This window comes from Falco cherrug, chromosome 1 (assembly GCF_023634085.1).
Source record: "Falco cherrug isolate bFalChe1 chromosome 1, bFalChe1.pri, whole genome shotgun sequence".
NCBI classification, from domain to species: Eukaryota; Metazoa; Chordata; class Aves; order Falconiformes; family Falconidae; genus Falco; species Falco cherrug.
In genome coordinates, this window is record NC_073697.1 from 27,683,709 (window position 1) to 27,708,820 (window position 25,112).

The 25,112-nt window shown below is 43.5% G+C and overlaps 1 long non-coding RNA gene across 3 annotated transcripts; it reads left to right on the top strand.

The window, feature by feature from the left end:
• Window positions 1-32: 32 nt before the first annotated feature.
• LOC129735805 (uncharacterized) lies at window positions 33-11,522 on the top strand. Of its 3 annotated transcripts, XR_008731793.1 has the most exons (4): window positions 33-714; window positions 8,704-8,777; window positions 9,955-10,175; window positions 10,304-11,522. It is a non-coding gene; the product is annotated as an uncharacterized LOC129735805 (long non-coding RNA). The 3 variants fall into 3 exon arrangements; XR_008731717.1 differs by lacking the exon at window positions 8,704-8,777; XR_008731752.1 differs by lacking the exons at window positions 33-714; window positions 8,704-8,777 and adding an exon at window positions 8,784-9,298.
• The last annotated feature ends 13,590 nt before the right edge of the window (window positions 11,523-25,112 follow it).

The following is a 25,112-nucleotide window of genomic DNA, read 5'->3' on the forward strand; positions in this document are numbered from 1 at the left end:
TGGTGAGAGGAATACTTAGATAAAGCCTGGAGTGAAAAAATTCAGATGGCTGAGATACACCTTCTGCCCTAGATGAACAACAGAGAGGTCAGAGAAGTAAGAAAACGCAGGCATGAGCTTCCACAGCTTGTACAAGCATTGTAGGATTGTATCTTAATTTTGTGCTAGCATTTTTAAGATCATTGTCAAGGGAGGCTGATGCACTGAAGATGACTCTAACAGAGTGTGATTCTTTAAAGGAACAGGAGATCTGAGTGCTCAGGGATCAAATATTTCATGTTTAATCTGAACTGGCTCTTTGACAAATTTTGTTGGCTGAACTGCTATGTTAGTGCTGTGTTGACACTACAAAAATGGGCAGAGGATTTTTTTATTATTATTTGTAAGGAATAGGTAATATTCTGACAAACTTCCAGGCAATTAGCACTGCTTTTGAGCTGATTCCACTTTTGCACCTCCTGGCAGACATCATGCAAAGAGTAGCTTGAGAAGAAAGACATGCCTGCAATTTGACAGGCTCATCGCTTGCCAAGAGAGGTCACTGCGGCATCCTCAGTGGATGCATTCACGAAAGCATGAGACAACATGCTCAGGAGGGTAGCTGGAGGGGGCACTGCCTGCCTCGAAGGGTTTGGATCTCACACAGGACTCAACCCCAGAAGTGAGGAAAACTCAGCACTCTCCTAATCATGGGAATGACCTTAATATCATAAGGTATTTTAAAAAAGGCTATGTTTCTTCTTTCTTCTCTTGTGTGTGTAAGAGAGCAAGGCAGATGGTGAGTGTTGCCAGTTCTTTTGGATGGACAGAGGGTGATACCCTCTTCTGTAAGAGCTCTCTCTGGCCTCCTGAGAGTAGGAAGTTCCCAGCTGGCCATCAGACGCTTGATTTCTAATGAATTTATTCTAGATCCTACCATCTGCTCTCTTCTTTTGCTTAACAATTAGTTATGCAACCCAAGAAAAAAATGCTATTAATGTCTGAATTTCCAAGCTCAGTTCTTGCAATTAAGATCTCTTGCCCATCTCTTTCTCCCCTTCCTGTGGTTTCCGGGTTCTCCATCCCAGGGTGGAGGAAGGCAACACTGGAGGTGCTTCACTTTGCTGCCACTGCTCAGAGACCTGGTGTTGAGGGATGGAGGGGGAAGGTGGAACAGAGCATGGGACGACTCGCTTTTCATTGACTGATATCCAGAATGAATCATCTTGCATGGCCATCTGTATAATGTGGATCAAAGGGCTTCTCTGCATTTGTTCCTGTTTGAACTATTGCTTTTCTTTGAGTAAACCAGCCAAGTTTAATTAAACTGTGCCCAGTGACGAAGAAGCTACCCCTCCGCTCTATGTAAATTTTTCCAGCAGTTAATTTCTTCTCTCTGCTGAAACCACATGCCTTATTTCTAAGGTGAATTGTCTAGACAGATTTGTGTGAGAGCCCACTTCCAAAGTTTTTCTCCAAATGCAGGTACTCCTAAATTACACCTATGTGAGCCTTTCCCTTTGCTCTAGTGAAGAGCTTCAGCTTTTGGAAACTCTTGCTGTAAGACACATTTTGAAGTCCTCAGGCATTTAGTGAACTCCTTTCTGAAAGCTCTTAATCTATTAACGTTCTTCTTGAATTGTACACACAAGGCCAGGACACTTTTAAACCGAGACCGGTTCCAGACTTTGTCCATAGCATCCAGAGTTCCCAGGTTCATACACACGAGGATTGCCCTAGCCCTTTTGTTGAAGCAAACATTTCCTCCTGCTGGGTAATCTGCCTTGCCCTCCACCCCTGCAAACTCATTGCTTCTAAGGGCTTCATTAACCAGTGGGGGTGCCCTGCAAGATTTGTCCTCTGATGAATGACTCGACTTTTGGCTGTGATGGAGTTCATATCAAAAATTGGTTGCTTGCATGCAGCTTGCCAAGCAAGCCACATTGCTCCTTCTCAGGGACCTGATTTCTTCGTTATTGACCACTCCATCATCTCCTGTGACTTTGGGACTGTCCCTGCTCATAGAGCTATCCACACATTTCACATCAGATAAAATACAGAAGAGGAATAGGAACAAAGACCCTCCAGTCCCACCTGTGCTTCTGAACCACAAGGCTGAACCACAGTTCTTAGACTTACTTTAATTTTGACTGCCTAGTAGAGATAACACAGCTGCGGAGGAGGACCTCTAGCTCCTCTCTCCTAGTGAATGAGCAAGTGGTGAATTTGCCAGGCCTGCCTAGCCACACCAATGGCCTGTAGGCTAACGTTAGACCAGGTGATATTGTTATCTGTCTCATTGTTCCTTGAGGAGACAGCTGTTCAGCTGTTCCTGTAGGGAGCTTTTCTAAATTACTGCATGAAACCTGCTCAGCCCACTGTAATCCAGACTACAGAGCAGCCTCTGCCCCTATCTCCTCAGCCCCTTAACAGCAGTACAGAAGCTGTTTGGTGGCTGATGATGGATGAGGGTGGAGACAGCTGTTTGCTTCTGGGAATGCCATCTGCTCCTGTGGGTTGTGCCACCGGTATTAGGTCCCAAAGCTGATAAAAGTGAACTGCTGGTTATTTCAGAAAATATTGGGCTCCCCCACAAGGCATAGGACCCTGTCTGTGGTGTTTTCCATGAAACTCAATGCTGAGGTGTATTCAGAGTGCACCCACTAGACTGAGCCCTTCAGGAGACCTTGGTGCTGGGATGCCTGGTCTGGGATGCCACACAGCTGTGGGCACGAAGTAGATACTGAGAGCTGAGCTCAACGTCTGTGAGATGATGGCAAGTCTGGGTTGTACAGAAGCCCAGGAATGCTGAGTTCCAATAGTGAGGTACCACATGAGTCTGGGAAACATCAGGCTTGGTTGCAAGGGTCTCAAACAGCTCAAGCACTCCTCCCACCGCCCCTCGACCCCCCAACCTGGCACCTTATCCTTTACTGGATCTAGCCATGGCAATTTTGACTGCAGACCCTATATGTTGTTTCTGTCTAAACTGGGGCTCTACTTGCTCAGTTCTGCCAGTGTCCATTCTGCTTCAGCCACCTTCCATCACTGCAGCCTTCTCCCTCAGAGAGGTCCTACTGTCTGAGCTCTTTGCCAAAGTTTAGCTGGTCATAAACACAATGAGCCAGGTTCTGATCTCATTTACTTCTGCAACCTTAATAGAGTTCCTCTGGACTTGTACTGATGCATGTGAGAACAGATTCTCTACCATTTAATTTGCCCTACTGCATATTTGCTAAGTGCTAACTGCATAGTTGGCTCGGTACAGAATGCAGAGGACAATAAGAGTGATGCAGAACAGAGAGCTGTTCCCTCCCAGATGCTGCTGCCTGGGCCGTTTGCACAGAATGTCATGGCAGTGGCTCCTCCCACAGTGCTCCTGCACCAGCTCTGAAAGGACTGACATCATTTTTATTTTAAACACCCTTCTAACCTCTAGGTGTCTTGCTGACTTGCATGTAATCAGATTGAAATGTCAACACAATGTTAATATTTAACAATTACCACCAGGAGCTTCTCACACCTCTTCCTTAGAAGATACAAAGCAGCCCAATGCCTACCTGTTCCTAAAGCAGTTTGAAGCAGATTCAGGTGATATGTTGGATCTTTATCAGTTTTTATCACCTGCAGTAGCCCGTGGCACAGGATTGCCCTAAAATATGCTTTCCCTGGGCGCCTTCCAGATTTCTCCAATTGCAATCTCCTCACGAGCCAGAGAGAGCTCGTATTGTGCAAAACAAGAAATAGAAAAACAAAAACCAACAGGATAAATAATAGCCTGAATGATTTAATTTCTGTTTTAACTCCAAAACTACATGAGGCCCCTGACATTTCTCACACACAACTCCTTTCTCTGCAGCACAAAGAGGATATTTTTTAAATGGTGCTGTTAATGGGATTATATGTTGCTACTGGATAATGGTCTGCTGTGGAGAGATAATTGCTGAGGCAAAGCTGAGGTATTTATTGAAGATAAACATTGAGGCAAAGCCAAGATGTTTATTTTCTAAGCACCAGACTGTAATGCAGGCAAAACATAGAATATCATTAGCATTATTGCTAATGCATTGGAAGCCTGAACATGCCCCATCACAAACTCTTGTTAACATGGCAGCAGCAGAACTGGGTCCCAAATGAGAAAGGCACCCAGGCTGATGCAAATGCCGATGCTGGAGGGCAGCTCTGCTGACTGTGCAATGGGCAGTACCCAAGGGCTGCCCCTCTGGCTGGCATCTGCCCTTCGGTAGCCCTGGGAGGTGGCAGAAGGTCTGCCTGGAGAGCTGACTGTTTGCAGGTGAGGAAGCATCAGGGACAGATTTCTTCTTCATTGGTTCAGTGAGAAGCTGAAACAAAATATTTGCTGATTCTTCAGCTTCATTTGACATAATGAAACCACGGGAGATACGACCAGTCTGTCACCGTCCATTATTTTACAGTTTTCAAAACTAATCTTACAGATACCTGTGAATAAGTCATGTGCATGTTTGAGCACTGGTGCAGTACAGGCCCATACAAGCAGACGGGCATCTTCCAGCAGAAGCAGGGCCTGGTACCTTGTGGTAACTGATGTGTGGAATCGAACTCTACAACTTGAGGAGAGTTATAAAGCAGGTACGTTTATTGCGGCACCGGGTGCAAGGGGGATTGCTCCTCCTAACTTGCACACCGTTTCAACAAGCAGTCCGATATTTATTATGCAAAGTCATGCATATACATAAGGTTTCCGAACATTCAGAATCTCCTCCCTCTGGCGCCTCTTCAAGATGTACTTTTCATCTTCTTGGGCAGTTACCTGTAGTTCTTATTTATCTTTGCATACATTAGCAGTCTTTGTTATTTAGTTTCTGTTATCTTGGAACATCTGCTAGCTAACCATTAGTCCTTCCTTATTGTCCACTCTAAACATGCCAAGCTAATCCATGCCCTCTGGGCTGGTTTTAATCTGTATCAGCATGATCCCTGGGTGGGGGATCCACCTTCTTTGGGATGGGGGCCATTTGAGTAGGAAGTCGCTGATCCGTTACTACCACAATTATTTTACCCTAGTTTGTTTTCTTTTAGCAGTTAGCTCCTCCTCGTCAGAAGGCTCCTTATTTACATTCTTGTTGAGCTCATGTACATCGGTACTAGCTGTCCCTTCTTGAAGGGCCCAGTGCTAAGCACTAAGCTCCCGGCCTTCCTTCTTTCTCGGATGTTAATGTTTCTGTTACCTATGCAGTTTCTGTCTGCAGCAGTTTTAGGGTTTTTTTCACTATATCGTAATGGAGGAGGACGTACGGGCTCCGTGCTACTCCTGGGCAGTGTGTGCAGCTGCTCCTCTGTCCCCGGGTGTAGGCATAAGCTGCTGCAGGTTTCCTTTTGCGCGTGTTCTGCGGCGGCTGAGTACCGCAGCTGCGCTGGCTTGCGGGAGGGAACCTCAGCAGGTGCTGGGTGCCCTTTTGCCCCAGCCGCATCCAGCCCGTGCCTCACAGCAGCGCTGAGCCGGGGCCCAGCCTCGCTGTTCACAGCGCTCACTGCTCGGCGATGCCCTTTATAGATGTAGAAAAATGATCTGGCTCTTTTTCACCATTCTGCCCAGTGGTGGCTATAGGTCCCAGGTGTGTGGAGATACATAAACGCCGGAACTCCTGTTGATTGCATTGGTCATCAGGCACTTAAATACAGCCGTAGGCCAGGGTGTAACTCCCCAAACCCATTCAAGGAGGGCAGTGACATCCCTGAGCACTGTGTGATCTGAACACATTGGTTTCAGATTGGCTGTAAAGTGAGTATGTGCACCTGCAGAAATACAGCATGCCATTCAGTTATACAAAGTGGAAAGACAATACAAACGTCTTACAATTATTCTACTTCTCAAGACTATAACCCAGATCCTTTTTTAAAAGAGATAACTGAAAATTAGGCCCTAATGTACCTGTCTTATATGTGTGACCAGATTTTCAAAAGTACTAAGCATTCAAGGTTCTGTATCAGCATCAGCTGAAGGAGTAGAAAATTCTGGAGGGTCCACTGCTTTAGAGAAATTAGACCATTTCCAAACAATCCAGCCTTTCCATATACATACGGATGTATTATAAAAGAAAAAAAAGTAAAAATGAAGGAAAAAAAGCATGTAGTTCTCCTGTGTTTGGACTATGATGGATGCCTCCATTATATCTCTGCCATCAGCACTTGCCTTGCTAAACCCAAATCACAGCATTGTCCTGAGAACTGCTGATTTAGTTTATCATGCTCCTGTGAGATTACCTGCTCTGTATCCACGTGTAGTTAACTGCAGATGCTGTTCTACGCAGTGACCTGCTGTATATCTCTTTCTGACTGTTTTGTGGGTTTTCACCAGTAAACCAGGCACTGAGGGAGATGGTGACCCTGAGGGCTTGCCCTAATGGACCATCAGCATGCAGCCAGGTATCCTCGCAGGAGGGACGAGGGGTTTGCCATGGCACAGACCTGCCCTGTGGGGTACAGCCAATCTTACCAGGAGCTATGAATTCATCCTAATTGTTTGCAAGGCTCTTTACAACGTTTGCATATAAAAAGTTGGCAACCACAGAAATGCCAAGGGAACATAATGTGATTCATGCTTTTACAAGTGCTATGAAATAAGTTGACCTGATTACAGAATAGTGTATTTCTAGATTTTCCTTCAGTTTTGGCGATCTCCCACAAGAGTTATAATTTTTATTTTAGTTCTCACTGAAGAGGCTATATCTGACAGGTAGATATTAATTATTGTTACTTGTATTTTGGTAACATTAAAAGTCTCCAACAAGATCAACAACAGCCAACATATACTCATGTACATACCCTCATGTTTGTCCCAAACTATTTACAATTGTCAAAGAAAACTCGGTGGAAGGATATGATGTACAAACAGAAGAAACACTGAGAATTTACAAGTGTCAGGCTATTCTCATGGTTTTGTCATTAAACTACTACAGCTATTCATATGTTGAAAGAACAAATTCACAAGAATTATAGCACAAAAATAAAACTTATATGGGAATTCGTGGCAATTGCCTGACTTTCAGATTTTATGACTGTTTGTACTGTTATCTCCTGAATCATCTGTGCCTGTCATATATTTGACAATACACGTTTTGTCAAGTCAAACAGGCTTTCTTAGAAAGGAAGAGGTGATATTATTATTGCTCAAGTAGGATTCTGTGTGTTTAATGTTGAGGTAGTCAAAGCGTTTTCAGGATCTTACAAAATACAATTCACATTGTGTTTTTCAGAAATTAGCTTTAACTTGTTTATATGAGTAAATGCATTTACAAATAAAGACATCAAGGCAAGTTGGTTTGCTTCTGAGAAATCTCAGGATTGTTTTAATGCCAAATGCGTCAATGAACTCCAGTAGATTTGAAAAGGAAAACTGTAATTACTGGATTACTTGCTGCTATAATATTCAATATTATGGTAATGAGATATGAATTAAACATGCTATTGGATTGAGGAACCCCTGCCTTCTAGACTCAACTTCACAGAGGCTTTAATTGGGTATTTAGCAGCAGGCAGTTGGATGTAAGTAGTCTGACAACATCCTGTCTAATCCTTTCTGCTTCCATACCCCAAAAAGTAGATGTGAGCCTTGCCCTCTACTCCCAAACTGCACAGATGGAAAAAACAAGAGTAAAACCAGTTGTCATTTTGGTGTGACCAATGTACTGTAATACAAATCGGTTTTGATCTGTAAGTTCAATAAAAAACAAGCTTCAAGCAGGACAAATGTGGAGGTAACTTCTTCAGTCCTTCCTCAGACAACGTTGGTTTGTCTCATGGACAGCTGAAGGTGGTGAACAGCAGAAGCAGCATGCTAGCTGGAAGTTTCTAGCAGGGGCAGTGCTGCACTTTTCTCTTTCAAAGCTTTATTGATTTCAAGGATGTTTGAATACTTGTTTGCCTGTTCAGGGTATTTGCTGTTCGCACATGCACCCTGATCCTCCTGTAGCTGATATGGGCAGTGTATTCTGCTCCAAACAGCCTCCACAGTCACAGGTGTGATGATGGTGCTTTGCAGTGGTGGTGGGTGTGCATGCCGTGATGTACCCTGCCAGCTACCCCCTGGGGGTGGGACTTCTGCAGCAGCCTCTTTTGGTGGGATAACAGCCGGCACGCTTCTTTTTATTACTATTAGAAAGACAAGGTCAAGTACAGTTGGAGCAGGAAGTTCTGTTGTTTGTAGTGGTCTTTAGCTTCTTGGAAAGTTCATTCTGCAGATTCAGAACTCTTAAAAAAGAGTTCTAATCTCTGCCCCAAAAAAGTTTTTTCTTACCATAGTGATCCCTGTACCTCAGATATTTGTGGCTGAAAGTGCTGAAGCTGGTCATAGTCTTCACTCTGCAACTCTTGGTGGTCTTTAATAGTGGCCATGAAGGGTCTCAGAGATAAAGAGCCTCAACTATGCTTGAAAATCCATGGATGTCCAGGGCAGAGAGTAGGGGGCAGGTGGGATTAATTCATAGCAACCTGTGTTCTGCTACAGTCTTCTGCAATATCTGGAGTTTGGCATGATGACACGAGGGGTGAAGATCACCTCCCCAGACCCCAGTCTGGAGGGCACCAGGTGGAGTCTGTCAAACACTCCCTACAGGAGCTGCTCTGTATGACTTTGTCAGTCAGGAGTTCAGGGCTACTACCAGATTACAGACTGAGTTGGCCAGTAGTGGGCTGCACAGTGGCTACAAACTCTGCAGAAAAATGTTTTTCTCCATTTTTCAGAAACTTCTCTTCTACCTCAAGTCAACTTCAGATGTCTGTTCTCATACACACAGAGGGTGCTGATCACAGCCAAGGTCAGCAGGCATTTTCATGTTGATTTTAATGTGTATGTCTGAGTACCCTTTGCATATGCTGTTGTGCCTTTTCTTCATCAAGGCATGAATACAATGCTTGCTGGTTTCGAAAAAAGTGTATTAATTATGTGAAACACTGAGCCCAGCCCAAACATCAAAAGGACTTGCAGGTGCTCACCTTCCCACTGGAGGTTTGCTTGATGAACCCAGTGATCTGTGCTATATTATGCAGGACCATATTCTTTGTCCTTAACTTCTGCTGGTTTGCATGTATGCAATAGATCTGAATTTTCATTCCCATAATTCTTCCACACATTCCTAATTGCATAATTCATGCTTTCGTTGAAAAACCTCAGTTCATACTAGAGATGTTTTCATTATTTGTATGTTTTGCTCTGGTCATCAAAAAATGAGGAAGATGCTGAACCTTCAAGGAGAGGGAATGGAAAGAAGTATGGGTTAGAGGTGACAAAAGGTGGAGGAAAAGAAAGGACTTTTATGTCTTTGTCTTCAAGCAGAAGGTAATTCATTGATATTTACTAGAAGAATTCATAACAGATTTTAAATGAACTTTCACAATCTTGACAATAGCAGTATTTACCAAGTGGAGGTGCAGTTCCCATTTCTACCAAATTTAAGTCTACTGACAATGGTGACTGTTTCTCACTTACCTGTTGTGAAAATTTTGGGCACATACCTTTTTGCTCTGTGTCTCCTAGAGGTTTTAAAAATCACTGAATTAAGTAATTAACGAAAGTGACTCAAAAATGATTCTGAGGTTTGGAAAAATCTCAGGTGTCCCCTCTACGTCATGTTTGAGCCCATTCTCCTGAGTTGCTGTTCAAGCTCAGAAGGGAAAAGGAGACTGAAATGAAGGCAATATCTTTCTTTAGAAAATGCAACTTGTTGAAAATACTGCTCTGTCTTGTTGACACTCCTTTAAGCACTAGCAGAGGGCAATGATTTTGACCCATTTGTCTCTCTTCAAATGAAATTATTGGTAGGATTGTGCCGGCATTAGCTGGTGAATTCTTCTAAGCAACATCAATTGGTGGCAAAGACAATGTTCCAGAAGGCTTATTTAAAATATAGAGTGCATTGTGTAATTCTTTTTATTTGTCTGTTGCACAATCTATTTGCTGATACTTGCTTCTTTCCCTCCTTCTCTCTCCCCTAGGCTATCAAACAAAGCTGCCCAACCTTACACTCATCCATCAACCTTGAGTTATTAAGAGAACAACTGCAGAACATTTACAAGTGGATGGGATGGAGTGCTGGCTGCTTTTCAAGAACACAGAGTCAGTGCTACAAAAACTTTGCAAGATGGCAAATTTTCTCATGCTTCCTGTTCCTTGTTCTGCTAGGACCTGCTAGAAGGAATGGTTTCTTGAATCTAGGGTAACTAATCCAAGTTGATGCCAAAACTGTTAATCATACCATATCTAGTATCAGATCATAATTTTATCTGTGTAAAATATCTTTCTTTCTTTTTTTCTTTTCTTTTTTTTTTTTTTTTGCTCTCAAAGGCTGTGGAATATATTGGAGGGAAGGAAGGGATCAGGGTAAGTGCCGACATCTGAGGGCCAGTGTTATATGACTTTCTCAAGGATAGGCTTAAAAAAATCAATGCATGAAAGTAGAGGTTAAGAGATTCTAAGTTTCTTACGTCAGAAGTGTAATAAAATGAAGGTAAAATGGATCATACTAAAGAACTTTTTCTCACTGATTAAAAGACAGAGGTTGTGATGGAGTGGAATTGCCACGTAATAATCTACAAATCTGATCAACAATTTAGGGTGTGCACAAAGACATCTAAGCTGGCGCGATACAATTTACTCCCACAGCTTGAAAAGCTGGGAAATACAGCGCAGGGGCTCCATGCAAGCCAGCACTGAACCAGACGCAATACAGCCCTGAGTGCTGTGCCAGCTGAACATGATTATTCTGCTTCTCAGTCCCACTTGGCATATCTGCACGGTACTTTGCTGTGCTGTGTGAACTTGCCAAATCAGCTCAGTGCTAGCTTGGGGATCTCTGCATCATGTTCTCTGCAATGTAAATGTACCCTTGGAAATTAAAATAATCTGTTTGACTTCTAGAGGGGTAGAGGAATGCTTCCTGGCTGGCCAGCATTGCTCTAATTAAGTGGGACTGTGGGAAGAACAAAACATGTCAGTCTGTACAGTGACTTTCCAGACAACAATATCCCAGCAAGCACTGAAAAGCCAATCCCTTTGAGCATCCTATATTCGGTTCAGTGAAAAGCTTCAGGCTCTACTTTGCTGGTTTAGATGCTTGCAAATCCAGAGACAGCAAACAGTTAAGAAGTTGCCCCAAGAGGGAGCAGCCAGCTGTCAGGAGCTGCCACTGGGCACAGGACAATGTGGGAAGAGGCTCTGGAGCCCGGAGGAGCAGCCATCACAGTCAGCTTTAGTGGGACAGACTGGTATAGATAATGGCCCTTTTGTTGTGGGTCCGTTTTCTCTGTCTTGTCTTTGTTCTAAGTAGATCAGGCTCTGCTTTAGCGGGGCTATTTGGTGTGGGCACCACTCCACTCCTGGAGGCAGAAGAACTGAAGATGAGTGAGGACCATGAGATCATCCTGGCTGACCACAGGGAACTGGAGCCTGGGAGAGTCATGGGGCTATGTGGCAGGAGGCACAGAAGCTGGGGACCTGCCAGTGGGAGAGGGGGCATCTGATGAGATCAGGAATGTAATTTACACAATTATAATGACAAAATTTATGAATATGCGTTTTTAAATTCTTTTCTGTGCCAGTTGAGGAATTTGCCACAAACTTTTGTTTATAGTGCCTGGTAAATTTGGCATGTCAGGGGGAATTTAATATCAGGAAAAGTAGCATAGTTACACTACTAAAATATGACTAATTTTCAGCAGTTCCCACACCGTCTGTGTGCTGTCCACTCAATAACAACACTGCTTGGTGACCCCTCCCTGCCTGCACAGCAATTAGATGGCTTTTATCACTCTACTTCATGTTGTTGTGAAGGTCCTCAGCGGCGGCGGTGCAAAGAGTAATGTTAAGGAGCGTTTACCAAAGTTGTTGTTTGCAAAGAAATATTACAAATTGAGCCACAAATACATGAAACATGGAGGGTAAATTCCTGTGATAGTCTCTACACAGGAGAAAAGCTGAATGAAACCGGATGGTTCCTCCCCGCCTCGAGCTGCCCTCTTCTCCCTTCTGTTAGTTTGTTTCGTATCCTCCTGACTTTTCTTCCTGCTGCATGTAGCTGTGATGTACATCACACCTGGTACCACCCAACCTTGGCACTCCCCAGCCTTGCCTTTTGGCTCTTCTCCCCCTCTCACAGTGACCTGTATTTTCATTTGGAGACCCTGTCTCATTAATTAGACTTCCCTCTGCATCCCCTCCCTCTTAATGTGGCCTTCAATTCTGGATCAATACTTTTAACAAAATCCCTGGTTATCAACCTGATATGTATCATGCACATTTCCTCTCCTCTTGTTTAAGTCTCCTTCAGCACTGTCCTTATCCTTTGCTCTATTATTTGGTTCTTCCATTACTTCCATGCCATGAATTCCCTCAGAACTTTGTTCTTGATCTACCTCTTCAACACTTCTCTTTGAGCTTCTGTGTTGCACTGCCACCCTGAGTGCTCGCTGTAACTGGTCTGAGGAATGATGTTGCCACATGAAGAAGCACTGAACATTCATGGAAGTTCACCCTGATTTTAGGGACAATTTCCAGTCTCTTGCTGGCATGGGAAAAATCAAATACCATACCACTTGTCTTCTTTCAAACCTTTCTTCTACATGTTATTTCAGATCTATCCCTATACAAAACAGTCATAACTTTTTCCTTACAATACTTCGCAAGTGCACCTGTTATGTTGATTCTTCTGCTCACTCTTTGATTCCCAGGGCAAATAAACTTCCCAAGCAGCCCAAGAGAAATCCCCCCCATTTAACTCTTCTAGGTTAGCACCAACCCAGGGACCAGCTTCTTAGACCTCCCTCCTATGCCCTCTTCCCTTGTCAGCTTCTTTGTTGACCAGCTTCATGCTACCATCTCCCATGCTGCAACCAGTCGTAAGCTCCCTGTTAAAGTTCATAAAGCTGTTCTCTTACAAATCACTCCTTGTTCTTCCCCCATTGCTGCTGTTGCCTCAAAAGCAGTCCCATGTACCACTGCCTAGGAAGGCAGAGAGGCTTATTCTTTTCAGGACAAGCCATGCCAGGCCAAAAGAGAACAGCACATTCTGTTTTGTCCTTTGAAATTCTCAGTATATCAGAAGGATCTTACACTGATGCTATTTTCTGTTTATTTGTATTTCTGCTCCCCCCACAATTTTTGCCATCTTCCTCTTGCCTGTGAGGTCCAGAGACATTATCATTGCATTCCATAAGGGCCAAATCATGCTGATTGCCAGGAGGTGTGGTGGAGGCTAATCTGGGTCACACAACTTCCATTCATGCATCTAGGCCATCCAGTCCTGAGTTATTTCAGGTAATGAGTTCAAGATAAATCTCCAAGCCATTAAGAAGACAGTACCAGTTGCTGCTGGTTTGTTGTTTTTTTTTCCCTCTGTGAACAGAATTCCTAGGAGCATTCATTTCCAAGCTGATATGCATGGGTTTGGTTTTTTTTTTAAGTTGTCGCACAGTCAGAGCAGTCACTTTCCATGCCAAACCAGGAATGGTTGCAACATTTCCTACAGAAGGACCAATCACATAGAAGAAATGCATCAGGCATCTGTAAGAAACAGAGTAGAACATTTTTGAAAGTAAAAACTTTCAGTTGACATCTTTCATGGAATGAAAATCCTGTTGTGTGATGCTGAAAAACTTCAACAACCTGCTGCTGAAAGTTGTTTAGGAGAAAACAGAGTTCTAATTCTTTTTCTCCTTCCCTTGTTTTTAAGATTACTTTAACTGTGTTACAGGGAGCAAAACTGAGAATATGACAAGGGAATAAGCCAGTGCTTTTTCTTGGAGTGCAAAACTCTTCTTGCTGTCTACTATAGGTGGGCACAATCCATCCTCAAACAGCTGTTTTCTACAGGTCAGCATCAGAGCTGTAAGCTCACGATGGCTTACCAACACTATCACACTAAGTGCATTGGAATCTTGGTTTGCCATCACCAGTCCCCTGGCGCTGGCAGAACAGCTCTTTTAAAACTGTAGCCCAGCTGCTCAGCTAGCGTGAATCAGCATAGGATGTTGTGAAGTGGAAAAACATTGGTACTGCTTAAAGGTTGCTTTAAAGAGATCAGTGAGTAACTAAATTGTTTAACATGTCCACTGGGAAGTATATAAAACAAGAGTCTAATTTGCAGAAAAGAAGATCTGAATTATATATGGAAGAAAAAAAAATCTAGTGGCTAAGCACCAGGCAGGACGTGTTGCAAATCTCCTTCACTGGAGGTTTGTAAAAGCTGATTAGACCAGTATCTGTCACACATGGATGGATTCTGCTCTGGCAGAGGGGCTGAACTGATGCGCTCTGGAGAGCTCTTCACTGCTTGCACAGCACAAAGAAACGGACCTCAGCATTGGAACAGTTATGGGATTAGCAAAACACCTTTGGCTCCTTGCTTCCTGCTCAAGACAGGTTTGGAAGATTTGAAAATTAGTTTAGTCCCATGTATTAACCTCTGTGTTACTCAGCCAAAGTTTCTCAGCCGGCACTTGATTTCTGAGGACAGCTAGGAGAGGAGACATGCAGTGTGCTTAAATAATTCTAGCAAATTCACTAGCAAATGCTAAATCATTCCAGTAAAAATTTAATATTCCTTTTTCCAGCTAAAATGAGCTGTAACAGCTATTTAACTTTGTAGTTAACTATACTGTATAAATATTTAGTTATTACTGTATAACTATTTAAGATATAGTTATAAAACCATGTACTGGTAGTTACCTGTTAAGTAGTAACAGCTATCTGTGGGTTTTTTTCAGAAGGCATTGTACAGAGTTAAAGCAATGGGGAAACTTCCATTTTCCTCAATGGAAAATGCATCAGAATTAAAGGGAGAATATTAGCGTATTTTGACATAAATTAGTTTCAAGAGTAAGTGGTAGGCACAGCAGAGACTTAATGTTATCATATAACTGGAATTTGCAGTGTATGCTCTTCTAGCGGATTTGGCTGAGCAAGTTACAGTAAAAAATATGTTCTTCCATTTTAGTCGGTCCTTTTACATTTGTTCTAAGAAGTTGTGAGTATTTTAGTAGTGCATGAGGCAGATTTCAGTGGCTCTTTTTTCAGATAACCTCTCTTCTGTGGGATTTTCCACTCTGGCTTCCCAGTCTCCTGCTTGTGTGCAGTTTAAGGATTGATACGAGAAGAGGGACAGGACAATTGTACTTTGAGAAGGGATTGTAGTTTCTCTAGATCCCTGCAGTTCAGACTACTTGAATGGAATTTTTTTGAGGCAGGAAAATGCTTTACCATGCAGCACAGTTAAGACTGAGACCAAGTTTGTGCAAGGGTATTTCTCAAACGATGCCTGTGGGATAGGTTGTGCAGGCATCTGCAGCCTCAGGGGCACTTTTCAAGGCTCAGCCCTATGGCCTGACACTGGAGGGATGGGGATACCACACTGTTTGTGCACAAGTGAGAGAGCAGGCCAGATCCCTTGTGAAGCCTAGAGGGAAGCCTCCCACTAATACACTAGTGATCAAGGCCAGGTACAAGTACCAGCACATGTTACACCAAGATGTCTGTGTGCTGTATGACAGCACGAGGAAGTCCAATGAGTGGAGAATAGCACCCATCATAAGCACCCAGAAAACATCATGTCGATTCCCAGGTTTATAGGAAGGCACTCGAGCCTGTGGGTTTTGAGGTTTTTTTTTTCCAAAGGATCCCATTGATAGTTGACCCTGACATTTTTCTGCTAGATGGTTGTACCACCAACAGTGCAACTTAAATGGCTAGGACAGTTCAAATCCCTGCTGGTGTTTTGGGGGACTATTCTACTAGCAGAGCCAGCTGGGGACCAGCCACACTTTGGTTTAGGAGGAATGTCACCCAGGTGCAGCTCCGCTGCTTGCAGAGCCAGCTCCAGTCTGGCAGCAGGTTCACTGCAGTTGTGTTGCGGAGTCTAAGGACAAAATTAAGCAGTACAGCTAAACTGAGCTCAGCAGCTTTAAACAGGGCAGCCTCATTCCACCCTCCTTCTTCACTCTCCCAGTTTCCTCCACCCTCTTCTTTTTCACCCTGAAAATAATGAAGCCTTTCCCTTAAGGAGCCATGCTGCACTCCAGCTGTTTCCATGCAGAGCCACCCTGGGTCTCCGTGGCTTTCCCGGTACCAGCCCGCAGAGCAGGCACGCTGACATCTGGCATTGCTGGCGTTAAGCCCGAGATGGTAAATCCAGCCAGTTTGCTGAGTGCTGAAGAGAAGAACATACTCCAGAAAAACTTGACTGGCTCTGTAGTGGGGTAAGTAGGCTTGTTATCTCTGGCCATGTGCCAGTGTCGTTAGTGCTGTGTTGTCTCTGGGTAACACTATCTGGATGTCCCTGTGTCACCCTCTCTGGTACCTGTATTATATGGTTTCTGCCATTGTTGGGGTGTTTCAGCCCTTCTGTTTCACCCTGCAATTTCTTAGAATTGTGCCACTTCTCCTTAATGTATACTGTGCCATTTCAGATAAGGAAATCAGTTTTCACTCTTCTTGTAACTTCTAGTTGGAATCTCACAGGATAGAGTACAGTAGATTGTTCTCCTGGCCTTCAATAGTAAAAGAGAACTATTCATGGTACATTTTGTACCATTAAGAGTTCATCACTGAGAAAGAACAGAAGAAACACATGGGGAAGTTCCAGATACTTTTAAAAATGGGACACCAAAAGGAAATTGTGAAGTAGGAGTCTGGGTGTTAGAAGACTATAGCTGATTTACATTTAAGTGACATTTTTCTGAAATCTGATTTTTTTTAGAGTAAAAATATTTCCAAAGCCATACCGGTTTTGTCAAGAAGAGTGGCAGACACAGTAACTGAAAAAGTAGGCATACGTCTTACTCTGTGATGAGGAGATCAGGTAGTTTCCTAGACTAAGATCCTGACTAATTCCCAGCTTTGCTGTAATCCAAGTGTTCAAGGATGGAAGGATTTGTAAGTAAGCAGCACAAAAGAAACTTGCACAGGGGATATTGGAAGACCAATGCTCTACTCCTAACCCACGTGTGCCTTCCAAAGTGGAAGAGCAAGAAGTTTAGTCTGCAAATAGATGCCTTACTACACCTTTGACAGAAGAGTTATTTGAAGGGCATTATTTTCATCTCTGAAGAAGAAAAGCAAAAATCAGTTTTCAATACTTAAATATGGTCACAAACATCTTAGGTAGCACTTTTGGTCCATGCTAGTCTTGCCATGGGAATGCAGTAGGGCTCTATTGGAACAAGTCTGGAGACAGTAAAAAAAGAAGTGATAGCTTGTGGTGTGAATGGCAGAAGGCAAAGGCTAAAGCTGGTAGAGAAGGACTGCGTTCAGGAGCTGCTAGCAGAGGAGTTGGGTTTTTGCTCAGTCTAGACCTGAAGCTATTTCTATTAGTTTGAGCAATCTATCAGCTCCTTAGTGTCCCCCTGAAGCAGTATGTGGATCTTGTGGGCTGCTTTAGCAGTTGGGGTGCTAGGACTGCATCTGGTCACACAACCAGAGTGTGCCTGGGAAGTACCAGCCCTGGCACACACATGCAGATCAGCTCTGCTGGGGAACTGTATGGAAAGAAAATGGCCACTAAAAAAAGTGCATGGACAGCCTGGGCAGAAGGGCACCATGACAGGATAGAAAGGACAGTAGGAAAGAGGGTTTAGCAGGAGCGAGAAGAAACAGGGTACAGAGAGTTTGAGATGATGCCCAAAAAATGCTTCAAGCAGAGCACTGAACGCGAGCATGAAAGGCCAAAGAAGCTGTAGGTGTGTAAACTGGCTGTGCCACAGGGCTTGAGGTTCAGGAAAGCATGTCAGGCAGGCACCTCTCTCCAAAGCAGCAATCCAAGAAGACTCTTTGCAGCTGCTCCCAAAGTTTGGGACTGCCTGTGCTCACATGGCAGGTCCTGCTGTGCCCCGGGCACTTCCAGCGCTGCTTCACTGCTCAGCCAGAAGCTCTGCAGCCTGCATGGCTCCGTGTCCGGGTGCTGGGAAGGGCGGGATGCAAGAAGCTGGCAGCTCCCAGCTCTGCTCCCTCGAGGCCCGTCCCACTGCCTGTTCCCAGAGCACACCTAACGCCCACGGACGGCGTTCAGCTGCCTGCAGAGCTCAGCAGGGGCCAAGCTCTTTGGAAACATGCCTCGGTTATGATGGAGGAGGTAATGGGGATGGCACTACTGTGTGGGTTTATTTTTTAGTTTATGGCATGGTAGTTGGGGTGCCTGCCCAGGGAAACCTCAATACTAGGTCTTCCTCAGTCTGGAGAAGCTCAAGCTTATGTTTCCCAAGAGAGCAGCCTAATAAGCAGGCCAGCTCTGGGAGGGGAAGAAACTTGGAGCTTGTTGTTGAAGCTGGGTTTTGGCAGAATAAATTATCTGTGACTCAAAGGGCCAGGAAGGGAGCACCCAGGGGCAGTGTGACTGCAGCCCAGGAGCTACAGTAGAGCTGGGAAGGGAGCAAAGCTTAGAATGTGCCCAGCTCCACGGCTGTTTCTCCACCTGAGCCCATGCACAAAACAGTCTAGCACCAGATGTGACGATTGCCTTTCTTAGAAGGAGATATTAACCTTTCACCACGGGGCTGCGTTTCCTCATGTCCCTCAGCCTTTCTTCAGAATCCTTATTTCTTGGGGGCTGCAATATACGGGTTTGAACCTGCTTGGGTTAGGGATGGCAGTAACGACAGCTATTTCTTGGGCAAGCGCTTTCGCTAGCCACATATTGTATAGGTCTTGGGTACTGGCATCAGCACTGTCCTGAGCTTTAAAAGAAACTGCAACCCTTGCTTTTTCCTTTTTCAGGAAATGGTTACAGGACATTTCTTTGGGAGAGACTTGTTGGAGATGGGTTCCAAATACATGAATAATACTAACTGCGTTTCTCCATAAGCATGCCAGACTCTGGAGAGGGGTTCACAGGAACACTGGATAATGTAGGTCAGAAGAGACTGCTGGGTGTCATCCAGTCCAACGTCTTCTTGCTCAAAGTGAAATCAAGTACAGCAGGTTGCTCAGGGCCATGTCAAACTGAGCTTTGAATACCTGCAAGAACTAAGACTCCACAGCCTCTCTGAGCAGCATCTCCCAGTGTTTGTTTAGCCTCACTGTGAACATTTTTGTCCTTGTATCTAGCCAAAATTTCTTTTACTGCAGCTTGTGATAATTACAATTGTCCTTTCACCATGCACCTCTGAGGAAAGCCTGGCACTGCCCTACCTTAGGTAGCTGATGGCAGGAGCTAGGTGCCCCATTGCCAGGGTTTTGCAGCGGCGCAGTTCCCTGCTCAGCATTTCCATTCAGAGGCGCCTAACCCTCCCCATACTCTGCAGTTTGGCAGCTAGCACAGCACCCTGCTCTTGGTCTGGGGGCACAACCCTGTAAGTCTGTGTTGGTTTCGGCACTGTGGTGGGCTAATTATATCATATCCCACTGAATTTTCATCTACAGTCCCTGTTCCCTTACAGTTTCCACAATTCATGTTTAAATCTGCAACATTGCCTGAGTAAAGAATCATATGGAGAGTGCCCAGCTACAATTTTTTTAATTGAAAGAAGCAGATGCTTTAAAGCAGCTAGTGTTGAATAATTGTAAATCATTCTTAACACCATAAATGTTTCCAAGTATAAGCAGATACTCAGGAATGAATGTACAGGAAAAGGGAATCTGTTTATTATGTTGTCACTTTATGCAGCTAAACCATCTACTGCTTTGTTTGCACTGAGATATGGGTCCTTCGTAGGTAGCAGCTGTACACCAGCTGTGCGTGTAGTTCCCTCTATGAAGATGATAGAGAGAACACACAGGCTGCAACATGGAAAAGGAGTTTCTCCTTTTGAGTAAAGATGCAAAAGGTGTGCTGAATGTTGTCCTTCTGTGATCCATGCAGAGATTCCTCATCAAAGGTAGTGTAAATGGGACCAGTCAGCTCCATTGCCTCTGAATGGGTTACCTGTTTGGTAAATGGACCATGGCTTCAGGAGCACCTGAGCTGGCTGCATGTAGGGCTGGAGCAGGTTCAGAAAGCTCTTGGGTGAGCCTGAGCTAATGAGCCCCAGTAAACTTATGTCTGCTCTTTGTGGACACAAATGTGTTATACAGGGGCAGCTTAGGTCTGTTGAGGGCTGATGGTACCACCTGGGACCAGCCATGTCAGAGTGCCTCAGCCTCCTGCTCCTGGGCTGGGGACACCTGCAGCAACTGGGCTGCCTTTGAACCTGTCAGCTCATGCGTTCACACACTGTTACCTTTGAGATAAAAATCCCTTTCCATTAAACTAATATAGTCCTTTTCCATTAAACTTCCCATTTAAAGTAATTCATGATTATCCATCCCTGTGACCAGAACATTGGGAAGTTGACTGCATGGCCTTTTCCTTGTTGTCTTCTAAGCTTTATCCCTTAAAAGAAGCTGGAAGCCAAAAGGAAATCTCAGGGGATGAGCCTCTGTTATATGGGGGGCTGAGGCTTTGTGAAAGTAGCAGCAAATCTTTCCTTTAAAGATAGTGGGGCTGTTTGTGAGAGGAAGAATTTGAGAGTGGGAACATAATGAGATAGTGGACTTTGTCACTTCTACCAAACATACACCATGGAGCCCCAAACAGAAGCTGGCATATCTCACATCTCTGCTACTGTGGAGTTTTCCAGCTGTCCCATGTCTCGGCAGTGCCTCGCCTACTGCAGAGTGCTCAGCTAGATCCTTTCTTCCCCTTCACCGCAAGGTTAAAAGGCAGTTTCTGTGCCAGGTGAGTCTGCCAATGCTCTCTCCCAAATGATTTTTATCACCAGTTTCTGAAACTTTGAAAAATAAGATGTATTTGGTATGATATCAAAAAACAAAGGACCAGAGATTACCAGGAATGTAAAAATGACTGGGCCAAAAATGCCTCGTATACGCATGGCTGGGAGTTACAAACTGGTGGTGAAAGTGAGACAATACGGTCTTCATGACAGCAAATCCATCAATAATGTAAAGTGCTCCTGCCTGTTTGTTTCTTCCTCTCTTGTACATGGGTTAACTTGCTCATGTTTGCTTTAATATTTTTCTGCAGAATTTATCAACAGTGGATTAAAGACAAGATTATAGGACACACAGCATTGGTTTGCTTCTTGTGGTATCCAATGGCTGCTCTGTACTTAAGGTGTTTGCAAGACCAGGTCTAGCTAACAACATATACAAGCACTCGACAGCAATCTTTCCTTCAGACTCTCTGTCTCAGATGATTCAGCACTGAAAGTTGCAGTCTCTAATACTGCATTTTTCTTCTTGAGCCAGAACTTTATAACTCCTCAAAGAAACCCAACCCCATATTAAAAGAACACACTATTACAAATGCTCTTACCTCAGGTACCGTGCTGAATGCATTTGTAATGTTAAATTAGCCTTTGTGGTGCTTTGAGCTGTTGCTTGGACCTCTGTGGTTCCCTAGAGACATTGGACCTGCTGTTGGAGACGGCGATGCCTGATACAAGATCGGGCAACACAACCTACTGTCCTCTTTTACAGTCACCGCCACCCCCCCTCCCTAACTGGTTAAGCTTGTGCTGATGAACCAGAAGCGTGTTGCCAAACGTTTGTAGAAGCCCCACAAGACTGGCTAAGCACACTTGCTTGCTGACCTGGAGATCCTCCTGGGAAAGTTCTCTCAGGAAAATGAGAATAAAATAGGCAAATACCGTTTTGGCAATAAAAGCAAAGCTATGCCTGCTTTGTTTTAGAGAATCAATTTTTTAATGTGGAATTTGCTCGGGTTCTTTTGCTATTCTTTTCTAAATAAAACTGTCACCTGTGCAGCTTCCTGTACCAACACACAGTTGTTTTCTCAGGAAATACGTCGGATGCTGAACACAATTCAAATATCAGTTTGAGAAAACAAAGAGTCTTAAAAAAGGAACTGGATGTACAAAGATTGTGTTGTAAGGCCACATTCTTTCTAAGGGTAGCATCTAGGCTGCTGATGACACATCAGGTTAGGAAAATAATCAGCCACATCTCCAGAGAACATTCCCTTCTTCTGCATTTGTTTAATCCTTTTGGGCCTAAATGTAAATAAAGGATTTAATTCTTTAAATCTAGAAGACCAGCTGAGCAATCCCATTTCTCATTTTTTAAGCCACAAAGCCAGGGCACCATGGCTTTGCTTTATACTTTGCTACAGGACAAGGAGAACTTTCATGGGCATGGTCTTTAAGACAGAGGATCGATTTTGAGTCATTTGTGTTGAAAGTTGCAGTGATACATCCCCTACATGCTTCCTCTGTGTGCTGACCCCTGCCCTTTCAAAAATAGCATACCTTGAGCCAAAGTGCTGGGGTACCTCTTAAAGCAGTAATGCATACTTATTACCTGGACTTTATTAAAAACAATGGCAAATTCTGAATATATTGCCAAAGGTTAATTTTGCACCTCGCTCGGGCCTCCTCCTAAGCATTTTTTTCTAGACCTGAATGATGATCTGACTACTCTTAACGGCTCTGTAGCACCTTCTCTTCCCTGCTCCTCGCACCACCCAAGTATTTAGATTGCTGCCCAGCGCTGTTTTGTTTTCAGAGTGCATTACTCCTCGGATGTCTTTAATGTGACACGTGGCATACGCTAACGTATCGTATCTGACCTACACTCTTGATTTCAGTCAGGACATCTGCCCTGCTCTTCCCTCAGAGGCTCTTGCCTCCACTGCAGAGGTGCCATGGCTACTCAGGAGCAGTGGCTGAGCTGCCATAAATTAGAGGCAGGTGTATTAAGGGAAATTGAAATGGATCTTGGTTTCCTCCAAACCTGAAGGGTGAAGGAGCTTCATGTGCTACTGAGCTACCCTGGAGCAAGAGGAAGAACTGCCAAGAGAGAGCCAGGACAGACGGCTAGGAGTGGAAACCACCAAAGTCATCCCAAGCTAAACTATCATTGCTAATGAGTCACATGTGTTTAATGATGCTCATTTAAAAAAAAAATATGCTGGGCGCTCAGAGGCAATAAGAATGGAAAGTTTAAAAAAATTATGCAGAAGTTCAGGAAAAAGTTATGTTACTGCTCATGTGGAAGCTAGAACCACAGCTCCAGTTAGAAATGGATGAAGGGTGCTTTATTAATTAATTGTTTTGTAAGACCCAAAAAGGAACCATTTAGGGTATTCTTTTTCAACTTCTGAAAAATTTTGCCCGCTCAAAATATTAGTTTCTCTTTTAATTTCTTCCTTTTCCAGTAAGTACAATTGCAGACAGGTTAAGTATTTTCTTCCCTCTCAAAACAAGTAAATGTGTTCACTTTTCTTTCATTCTTCTGCAACTTTACTAAGTTTGTAAAAGTGTAAGTGGTAGAAAGGAAAACAAAATTAACAGACGTTACTCTGTGATTACTCAGAACTCCTCCTGTTCCCACAGTAATGCTTCCAAAACTGTGGAAGCTTTGAGAGGCTGCAGAATAACAAAGCAGGGTGAGAAGAGAGAGAAAGAAAACTGGGAAAAAATCCCACAAACAAACACACCAAAAAACCCCACCTGAAGAAAAAGCTTCTTTTAACACTAGTTTTCCTTCTGTCATAGGCTAATGGACACTGAGGAAAGAATGGCCTCATAGCATTTGGAAAATCTGAAACTGAAAAATGTCTCATCTGATTATTAACTTTTTACAAAACTATGGGTTTTTAACGGATGCTTCTGTTAAAATTTCTATGAGCCTAACTGACAATTTATGGTCCTAATAATAAACATGGATCAGAATCATTCTTGTTCTGCTCATGTTTTAGTGTTCTGTTAGAAACTTACACCAGTGCCTTCTAGCACAACTAAGATATTTTCTGGAAGCCATTGAGAATGATGGGTAGTGCCTTGGGCCCAACAAGTACTATTTATATTTTATTTGATCCCAGCTGCTATGTACTGGTATATAGATATACACACATATATTTGTATATTTTTACATATGTATATGTATAACAGATTTATGAATTCCTCTCTAAATTAGAAATCACTGTCAGAAACTACTACCTCTTTCAGGCAGGTGAAGGGAAAACAGGCATCAGTTTCTTTCTAGGTTCTTTTCTGCCTTTCTGCTTCTTGCTTTGTGGTTCTAGGATGCAAATCTAGGAGAACTCCAGAACTTTAGACATTTGAAAAGTTGAGGTTTTCTTTTGGCTTGGTTTTTTTCCCCAAAATTTCAAAACAAAGTTCTTTGGCTACTTATTGAGATTTTTAGGGGGGAAACTCTGAACGCTAAACAACATCTAAGAGAGGCCATATGCTGCAATAACAAGATGTAGTGTGAAGTAACTACTGAGTTGTATTTGGAACATCTCATGCACTTACATTTCCAAAAATGTTATATTAACCCAGTGCATATTTGCAGTCAATGTATTTCCTTCCCATTGCTTTCAGAAAGCTTTGGATAGCTGAAAATATTCCCTTTATTATGTGATTTGCATGCAACTGAAAACAAGGGAGAGAGGGGGAAAAAACCAAAAGTTCACCATGTGGAGAAAAACAGAAACAAATTCCATTTGCAATCAAATGTCTGTTTTCATGGAATCATAGAATTGTTTATGTTGGAAAAGACCTTTAAGATTATCAAGTCCAACCATAAACCTAGCAATACTCACATTTCCTCTTTGTTTTCACCTTGGATGGCATATGGACAGCCTTGGCAACAAGGCAAAGTTTTGTTTCTGACTGTTGAAGCCAGTCTGATGTTCTCAGTCCTACAAGATAACATCCTCAGTCTCATATATCTGTACTTCCCGAGAAGTGTTTGGGTTTGAATATGGAGGGAGTCAAGTGCCTGAGATGTTAGCAAGTCAGGAGCCTCTTTCACAATATTTCCAGTCTAACCTGAAATGGATGGTAGAGAAATCGCAGAGGAAAGCCTAAGGAATTTCTAGTGAGAATTTGCAAATAGTGGAGTTTAATTTGTAGAAGACTGGAAAAGGCCCTTTTTTGCGCATGTTCTATGCTAGCAGCCATTTAGATATGCCTGTTATCATTTCAAGACTTGCTGCTGCTTTGACCTGCATGTACTTCTACAGTTCAAAACAATCACACTCTTCTTATATTGGTATTGGAGACTTTTCTGTCCTGTTTTTGTTCTTGTCTTTTCTGGCAGCGAGCAGAACTTTGCGCTGGCCTGAGGAGGTACAACTGCTCCTTACCAAGTAGCCATGGCCTCACACGACCTGGAATGCCATTGGAATTTGACAGGATTAGTACTA